The 9,042-nt window shown below is 42.8% G+C and overlaps 1 protein-coding gene across 9 annotated transcripts in view; it reads left to right on the top strand.

The window, feature by feature from the left end:
- The first annotated feature begins 4 nt into the window (after nucleotides 1-4).
- The window catches only part of PLAG1 (PLAG1 zinc finger), a 55,947-nt gene continuing 46,909 nt past the window's right edge, over nucleotides 5-9,042 (top strand). For 7 of the 9 annotated variants that reach the window (XR_014882511.1, XM_085221142.1, XM_085221143.1 and 4 more), the window contains exon 1: nucleotides 5-247. The gene's annotated coding sequence lies outside the window, so the exon portion shown is untranslated. The remainder of the gene's footprint in view (nucleotides 248-9,042) is intronic. The other 2 variants (XM_085221145.1, XM_085221144.1) reach the window with 1 other exon arrangement.

Raw genomic sequence — 9,042 nt, 5'->3', positions numbered from 1 at the left:
CTGAGTGACGGGGGGAGGCGTCCAACCCGCGGTGCGTGTGGGCGGCGGGCGGTGTGGGCGCGGCGTGTGCGGCAGGCTGGGCTGCACCGCAGCGCATACACTACAATGGCTGCTGGAAGGACGGGAAAGCAAACAATTTCCAGGCCCGCCGCGTCCAGCCCGAAATATGGGGAAAAAATTACAGAAAAATCGGAGAACACTGTAAAGGGTGGAAACGGGGCGCAGAGGGGATGCTGAGGCTCCCGCGGTGAGTCTGCTGCGGGTTTGGGGGGCAGGCGCCGGGGTTTAGCAGGGAAATATCAGGGTTATTTAAATTATGAAGGGGGAGGAGGAGAAGGAGGGGGGAGAGGAGCGAGGAGAGGCGAGCGGCGAGGAAAAGTTGGTGTTAATCATCCCCGCGTCCATCCTTCTCCCCCCGCCGCCCTCAGCCCCCACCGCCCAGCGCCGGACCCCCCCCCCCCTCGCCCCGGAGGGGGAAAAAACAGGGGAGGGGAGGCGAGCGCTGCCCCCCGCCCTCCTCCCTCGGAGGGAGAAAGCGATGATTTTCGGCAAAACCTCTCTCAGGAGTTTCCTCCACTCCTCCCCTCCCTCCCCGCGGCGCTCTGGTGGTTCGCGAGAGAGCGGGCGAGGCAGCGCGCTGCCCGGGGCCGGCGGGAGGGAGGGAGGGAGGGCGCGGGGTGCCCGGCGCAGACCCCCGCCGGGGCCGGGGCCGGGGTAGGAGCGGGAGCCGCGCGGCCGCCCCCTCCCCTCCTCGCCAGAGCGAAGCCTGTGCTGCGAAGGCAGTGACAGCGGCGAGAGCGGCGAGAGGGAGCGGAAGACATTAGAGGCGGCGGTGCCGAAAAATGAGGGAAAAAATTAATATAAATTCGCCCCCCGCCTCAAAGCGGCCGAATTTCGCACAGAAATTTCCCCCGCGGACTCGGCTACCCGGAGGGGGTCCCCCGGCCCCGGCGGCCGCCGCTTTGGGGGGGATCCGGAGCGACTTTGGGGCGCTCGCCCCCCCTTCCCCTCGGCTTTTTGGACAAAAGTGGGGTTTTTTTCCGGGGTAAAGCAACGAATTTGCCCGCTCTCCCCCTCCGGGTGGCCCGGGAGCCTTCCCCTGCCCCATCGGCGTGTGTTGGGAGCACAGTGCGGAGCCGAGGAGCGCCGAGCCGGGCTGCGCTGGGGAGGGGGATCGCTAACTGAAAGCAGGAGAGATCCGGAGAGAGAGAGAGAGAGAGCAGGGACAGCTTGTTGTCAGTATCATAAACAACCAAAATGGAGGGAGAACTGAGGCATATAACAAAATAAAAATCAGAAAAAAATGCCAAAAAATACCTAAAAATCGGGGCTGCTCCTCCTTTTCCCCCTCGAGGTGACAGGATAGAACCCGGGGCTTCCCGAGGCCGTTTTCGGGTTTCAGGGAGCAAGGAGTTAATATTTATTATTTTTTTTTTGTTGATGAATTCTTTGGGAAGGCAAAAGCCTCCTCTAACTCGCCACCGACAATGGGGAAATGTGAAAATCCCTTTCGGGAGGCAGAGGTAGGGGGAGATGGGAGTGCAGAAAGTGCACAACTTTGGGGCAATGCGCAGCGATCCCAGATAAGATAAATGCTGCATGTGCTGCTGGATAACTTCCCTTTTTAATGTTTTTCGGGGGTTTGGGGGGGGGTTTGGAGGTGGGAGCACCTCTTCTTTTCTCTGCCTTCTTTTTCTGTCCTTTTTATATTTTTTTTTCGGACCGGAATGCAGTGCCTTTGTAGTGTCACTTTCCTGATCTAATTAGGATGTGTGAGGCAAAGTGTAAACCTTTCCGGTTTATGAAGTGCGTTTTCGTTGCCTTTCAATCTCGAGTTTTCCTGGTGGCTCCCTCCTCTCTTTAAACTGGATCCTGCGGAGCGGTGTGGGGCTGAGGTAATGCTCCACGGGGAAGGCTCCGTGCTCCAGGCAGGCACCCCTCCTGCTCTGCCTGCTGCCCTGCCTGCCACGTCCCTTCACCTGTCTGCGTCCCACCAGGCGGGCGTTCTGCGCTCCCCTCGTTGTGTTTATATGAAATGAGGATGCCTCATCTCGCCTCACGTTGAAGTTAATGCGAAAGTGCTGCTGATGTTGGTTCCACGTGGGATCAGGGCATTTTAAAGAGACAGCTTCTCTTTTCCTATGGTTCTCAGCGCCTCTGCCTATGGCAGACGGATGGTTCGTTGGTTGTTTTTTTTTTTAATGGAAAGGTATCAAATCAGCCCTGGTCTAAAAATTAACCATGGATAACAGGGCGAAATGCTCAGATTCGTTCGGTTCAAAGCGATTCTGTTGTGTGTCACGGGGCTTTTCTTGATGTGTTCATGAGAAGGCTGTGTTTTGGAGAGCTCTTTCTGGAGTGGGTGTTGCAGGAATGGAGTAGTCCAACGTTGTTACATTAAAACCTGACCTTGCTGTGCTACCTGCAAGCTCCCTGGGAGGAGACCCTATGTGCGCAGCGTGGTTTCGTGGCTCTTTTGTAGGAGTTGCAAAGTGCATTATTTTTACTGTAAATAAGTTCAATGTTACTGAGGACACCTGAGTTTGTTGAACAGCATTGCGGCCCTTGTTGTGCGCTTAAACCTTCTGAGCAGCTCCAAAAGGTTTTGAGAATGGTGCAAATAACTGTGGGTTTTAATTGGCCGAACGAGGGGCTTTTTTTACAAGTACACCTTGGCTGTGTAACAACATCACTTGGGAGAATCGCCTCTGGCTTTGTTTAAGAAAAGGAAAAGTCATCCTAACCGAGGTCTAGTTTCATGGTATATGTATGCATCTGTGTGTGCATGCGTACTTTTCGCATCCGTTCGGGCTGATACGGTTTTTCACTTGATTTTTAACTTGAAAATGTTGAACTGTCACGGTGTGAAACGCTCTGCTTCTTTGGATGATCTCCTATGGGTTGCGATTTTGAGGAAAGCAAGCTGTTTTAAGAAAATTAGCATCGCCTGTGAGCATGGCGATTCGATATCTTTGCGAGGAGTTACAGCGTTTCCTTTGCACGTGCTTTGTTTTTGTGGTCTGTGTTTGCTTCCAGGTTAGAAATGGAACGCAGGTATAGGGTTTTGGAGAGGGAAGATGGTGCACTCAGCTTGTAGGGAGGCTGCTGGAGCAAATGTTTGCTTTGAACCTCTGGAATTTGAATATCAGTTGTGGCAGTCCTTTGTGTTTGATAGCATGTGTTCGCAAATGGTCCGTACCTTCCCTGCAAGTGTGACCAAAGAGCTGTTGTACAGTGGCTGTTGACTGGGGCAGCCTTGTGGTCGGAGATTTTGGAAGAAAGCTCCAAGTTTTCCACTGAGTCACACTTGTGAAAATTAAATCACATCAGCTACTCCTAGGCTCTAAAAGGAGCTCATTAGGGAAGGAAGATTAATCAGTTTGTGTAAAGGAATGACACTGAACATATTTCCACAACTGTCTTTTGGGGGTGAGAGATCTTTTTTATTGTTAGCGAGAATTCGTGCTTCAAAATTCCTTCCCAAACTTTTTTTTTTTTTTTTTTTTTACACTGATCTCTTCTTTTTACAGACTACGAAGGTATTTTGTCCTGAAATTTGTAGAAAACTGATAAATTAATAGCACTACACTGCATGTGGGTGTTTGGTTATTTTTAATGTACCAGGGTAGGGAGCAGTGGCTGCACAGAACCAACTGCAGGGAACTAGTTGGTGGTGCTGAGAGCAGTATTTAAGAGCTCTTAAAACAGCACATCTGTGACAGTCAGTGCGAAGCATTAAATATGTTACAGCCCTTTCACCTCCTTCAGAGCTTCTGAATGATCAGTTTGGTGATGCTGAGGATAGGTAGAGGCGCCCATCCTAACAATGGGAAAGAAACACATGTTGTGGGGGATGGCTCTTGACCTACAGCTATGCATTACAAAGTAAATTCAGTGTATCCAACTATAGCAGAAAACTCAGGACATAGGGAGGAGGAAGGAGGAAGGGTGTTCTCACAAAATTTGATGCTCTTCTGAAATGGATTTCCTTTTAAGCTATAATCCAGATGATGGGGACAATAGAAGTAGATAAATGTTACTTAGGATTGTTTTTTACAAATAGAATTACTCTTTTTTTGTAGAAAACTGAATTCTTACAGGGATGATGCGGTGTGTAATAAAAACAGAAATAATTTTCCAAGCTTTCTTACTTCTAAGAGTTGAGCTAATCTTCTCTGTTACACGTTGCTTTGATTATATATGATTTTGCTACATTTTTTTCATGATTTTTTGAAATTAAAACACCCCAAGAAACCAATACTGTGGGGCAGTTCTTGGTAAAACTACTCGAGTTCCTGCTGGTAAAGTGGGGAGTTGGAAGTGTATTGAAGACCTACCGAGATATTTATCAATTCTATTCAGTAATGTTTAAAAGTTAATAACTTCAGTATTCTACAACAGTACAGCAAATACGGGAGTCTGAACTGACACATATTGAGCTTTTCTTGAGTGCTTGGTTCAAGTGTAATTCTTGATGTGTACATTTTACATAGTAATTATCCTTTTTCCAATATAAATGAGTTTTCCAATGTAGAACATTGAGATTTAAATTAAAAAACTTTGTAAGAGTGTGTGGAGTTCCAAAAGCCCCTATATCCCAGGTGCAGCCACTCCTAATGGTCGTCCGTCTGCACACATAGGCAGTCAAAATGGTGCCCTTCAGTCCCCTCCTTTCAGGGCAGTGCATGTGTTTTAAAAGTAAGGGGTTAAAGAGGGCACTACTCCTGCCCTAAATAAACCACTGTTTTTAACTGTTTCAGGTTGTTTTGTTAAAAGGGATGTTTTATTTTGGTCTAAAACAAAGTTTCTGCAATTCGTCAGTAACCTCTGGTGTATTTAAATCTGGTACCTGTGAGCAGGCAAATACCTCTAGGGAGGGTTCTTAAACAAGTTTATCTGTTTGCCTAGGGAAAATATTCTGGAAAATGTGAAGTATGTTGCAGCACTGAGCCCATTCTCAATGTAGTGTAGGGCTAAAAGGAGCTAGCAGCCACCTCCAGCACAGGGACAGAGTGCTTGCTTCAAGGAGGGGGACTCCAGCTACCTGCAACTAGCAAGGCTTTAGCTTGTATGGCACTTGAAGGAAAGGTGCAGGATCTGTCTGCTGAGCTGCTGAGCATCTTTATCCAATTACCAGATGTTTACGTAGCCTTAAAAAACTGTTTAAAAATAATTTGAATATGAGAGCGAGGTAACATTTTCTGTTGAAGAAATGTAAAATGTTTAAATTTCTGAAGTGTCAGGGATTTTTTTCTTGCATTCATCTGAGCATTTTGATGATAAGGAATTGTGTGTCTTTCCTGCGAATCAAAAAATCACATCTAGAATTTAATTAAATTTATATTGATTTTTCTAAATTGTGCAAACTTGTAACTCAAATGTAAAACATATTGATTAGCCCTCGACAGAATCATTTGTGTAGCTGCCTATATTTTATTTTTAATTTTCCAAGGAACATAGTAGCCCACTGCCTGCAATGGAGTAGGTGGCAATTACTAATGAATTTTAGGTGAACCGTTTTCCACCAAACATCAAATGTGAAAAATTCAAAGTGTATGTGGAGTTCTAAGAACCTAAGGGCTGAATACAACTGGTGACCATTATTGTGAGCTGAATTTGATTTAAACAGGCTTGCTGAAGTATTTCTTGTCTACTTCAGTGCCAGTGTTTCCTTGGTGTTGTCTTATAGGGATGAATTAGCCGAAATTAACAGAATTATATTTAAAAGATTTTTTTACAAGGGATAACATGCTTTAGGAGAAAAGTTGTAAGTTATAAGTGATGGGGCCTTCTCACAGAATATACTAAAATTGTTAGTATTAAAATGGACCGTGTGTGTCTTATAAATGGTTATTTTAGGGTCATGGCATTGCAGTATGTGTCAGTGAGTTGAGAGGACAGCATATGTACAGAGTTGAGAGTGAAGAGTGGGAAAGCTGAAATAGTTCTTCTTGTATTGAAGGAATAAATCCATTTATATGCTAGCCTTCTTTGTTGTAACTTCTGTTCCTTTTCTAACTCACTGACTGTTCAGGGTGTAGAGATACTTTGTGAAATACATCAAAAACTATGGCCAGACTGATGGACTCAGTTGCACATGCTCAGCCCTGGCAGCTTTGTAGGCTTGTAAGGGCCAGAAGAGAGCAGAATGTGTCCTGATGTGTAGAATTCCTCTTTCTTTCTTTGTTTAAAGGCAAGAAAATGGGAGAAATAAAATAAAATAAAATAATAAATAAATAAATAAATATATCCAGGACTGAACTAGTGTAAAACCAAAAAGTGAGATAGATAAAACAAATCAGCATAGACAAGTGTGGCTATAATCCACAGGGCAGTAACTCAAAGCTCTGAGTTAAAATAGCTCCAATCAGTTTTGAGGAGCCAAGTGGGAATCAGGAAAGTAAAACCTAAAATTGCAATCAAATGCAATTAAAAAATAATGGTGTAATGGAACTTGGAAAAATGCAAGAAGTGTCTGTTACAGTAAACTGAATTGTTATAATCTTCTTTTGCACTTAATGTGCTAAATTCCTCTCTCAGAGGAAAATATCCCTAGAAATCAGATTAGAAAGTGTTTAAAGGGAATTATTTGTCAAAGTGTTGTTTTTTTTTTTTAATTTACTTTTTTAACTGAAGTTAAGATAGCTAATAATAATCTCCTCCATGCCTCTCTAAAGAGTACTTTATTTCCTATCATTTCACCGTGTGTGTTGCACACAGACTGTATTTTTGCTACATACTGTACAGGTAATTTACCTGCCAGCCTGACACTGGCACTCATTTCACCCTGCAACCTTCTCTGTGGCTGCGGTCGCGTTACACTGCTGAGAGTGCCAAATCTGAAGTATTCCTCCAGAATCAAGGTGTAAGTGGTTGGTTTTGTCTCATGCGCGTATCAAACAGGAAGGAGAATGTCAGAAAGCTTATCTTCCCTCTTCACTCATTGAGTATGTATTTGTATACTACAGGATATCAGATTTACTAGTGCCTGAGTACTTGAAAAAGCCCTGCAAGTCATCTGATTCTGAATTAATGAGATCTCATTACACTAAATGTTTGAACAGCAGAAAAACCCTCTATGCAAATGAGATGTTCCTGGAGCAAGTGCTTGTCGCTTCCCATCAGCCTGTTGTGTGACGTTACATACGTATTTCATATACAGGCGCACATATTTGAAGGAAACATCTGGCTGGAAGTGAGGAATGTCATGTCTTTTGAATCAGTTGTAATGTAGGAATTTTTTATTGAAAAGAGACATTTTCTAAAAGAAACCAGTGATCTTATTACCAAAAAAAAAAAAAAAAAAAAAAAAGACCAGAAGGAAAGATTCTGGCAGCTTACTATTACATTTCAGTCAAGCCTGTATAGTTAGCAATAAAACGTTTACGAGTTTGTAAATGTTAATTTTCTTCAAACTCTTACTGTCATGTGTGGAATTTTCATTTATACTAATTGTCCATTTTGTACAGCTGCCTGCATTCACAGCTTCCCAGTCGGTCTGTATTTGTCACGTTGATGTACAGATGAAATATAAATAAGTAAAACTAGAAATTGCCTGCTATTTTGATGTTTTCATAAAATGATATACTGCAAAGGTGTACATTTCTGGTGTTAACTGTTATCAGTTGCTGGTGCTCTTGCCCTCACAATTATTGTAGCAGAATGAGTATTAAACTGAAATAAAACCAATATAAAATCCTTGTGGGGTTCTGTACTTTGCTTAAAAGCCAAATGTAGACATTGTTCAAGCTTATTTTATTCTCTGGAAGTTATTGTGGCCAATACAAGCATAATTTGTTTCATCTAGGATGCTAAGAAGCTGTGAGCCTCGTAGCTTAGGGAAGAGCCTGGGCATAGCTGATCACAATAGATGCCAGTTAATTTGAATCTAGATTTTTTTTTCCCCTCTGTTACTTGACAGTTTTCTTTGATTCTTCTGAATACTGGGATTGTGTTTAGTCTAAACCACTTCCAATTATACCCCAGCACAAACATATAGCTTATGGCTATATTTTAATCAGTTTCAGAAAAAGTAATAAAAATATTATTGCGTATGCCAAAGGATGGTGTTGCTACATGCTATTTTAAATGGTGTTTAAGTATGGTTATAAGCATACCAGTACAATGAAATCAGTTCCATTCCTAAATAACAAAGTTACATTATTTGTTACTTAAAAAGTTACTGAGAATCATAATAAATTAATTATCCCAATTATTCAGGCTGTTTTTAATATGTGTTGAAATAGCTTTAAAAAGTATATGTGAAATATTTATATCAAACTAGTTTAATTTCTCATTACTTGTAAAATGTATGTTTCCCAGTTGTAACTTTTTAAAGAGATTTTGTCTTACCTATGCAAGCATATCCTTTCCTTTTGGTTTCAAAATCCAGTTCTTTCATTTGTTTTAAACCCTTTCATCATTTTTACATACAAAAATAGTGTTGAGGAGGGCTGCGAAATTAACTTGTGCTGGTGATGCTGCAATTGTAAAAACTGAAGTGTAGACCGACGTGGAAAACTTAATCATAGTGGTATTTGAATGATGAGGGTAGCCTCAGACCAAATGAACGTTAAAGTGACCTGTGAGGAAGAGATGCCCAATTCTGCAGCCTCGTAGCACTAATCAAATTGGTGATGAACGGTATCATAAGAAATGCTCAAACACGCTCCTAGCGTGTTTGCTAGGAGGCGAACAGAAATCTAGATCAAGCTTTCAGAAATGGGAAGCTATGAAGTCAGTTTATTTGAAAAATACTATTTATAGAGGTATCCCCTGTAGTGTAATGTTATTTCACCTTTGAGAACTTGACCAGTTCAGAATATTTGAGGACAAGAAAGTTAAGTCTGCCTTGAGCAATTATTTCAGTTTTTCTAGTACAGTTTTTTATCTGTGCCTCATGTAAAACAAACTTCATATCTTTGCTGTCCTGAAATATTTGTACTGAAAGAAGTGCGTTTAAGAAGCTTTAACTGTGTTGATTAGTGGTTCATTTGTTTGGAGCAGAAGGGTGCTTTGGGTTGGGGAGGTTGAGCATGCATT

The sequence above is a fragment of the Meleagris gallopavo genome, chromosome 3 (assembly GCF_905368555.1).
Source record: "Meleagris gallopavo chromosome 3, MGAL_WU_HG_1.1, whole genome shotgun sequence".
NCBI classification, from domain to species: Eukaryota; Metazoa; Chordata; class Aves; order Galliformes; family Phasianidae; genus Meleagris; species Meleagris gallopavo.
Note: the sequence above shows the minus strand (reverse complement) of the source record. Positions and strands in the feature narration are given on the sequence as shown.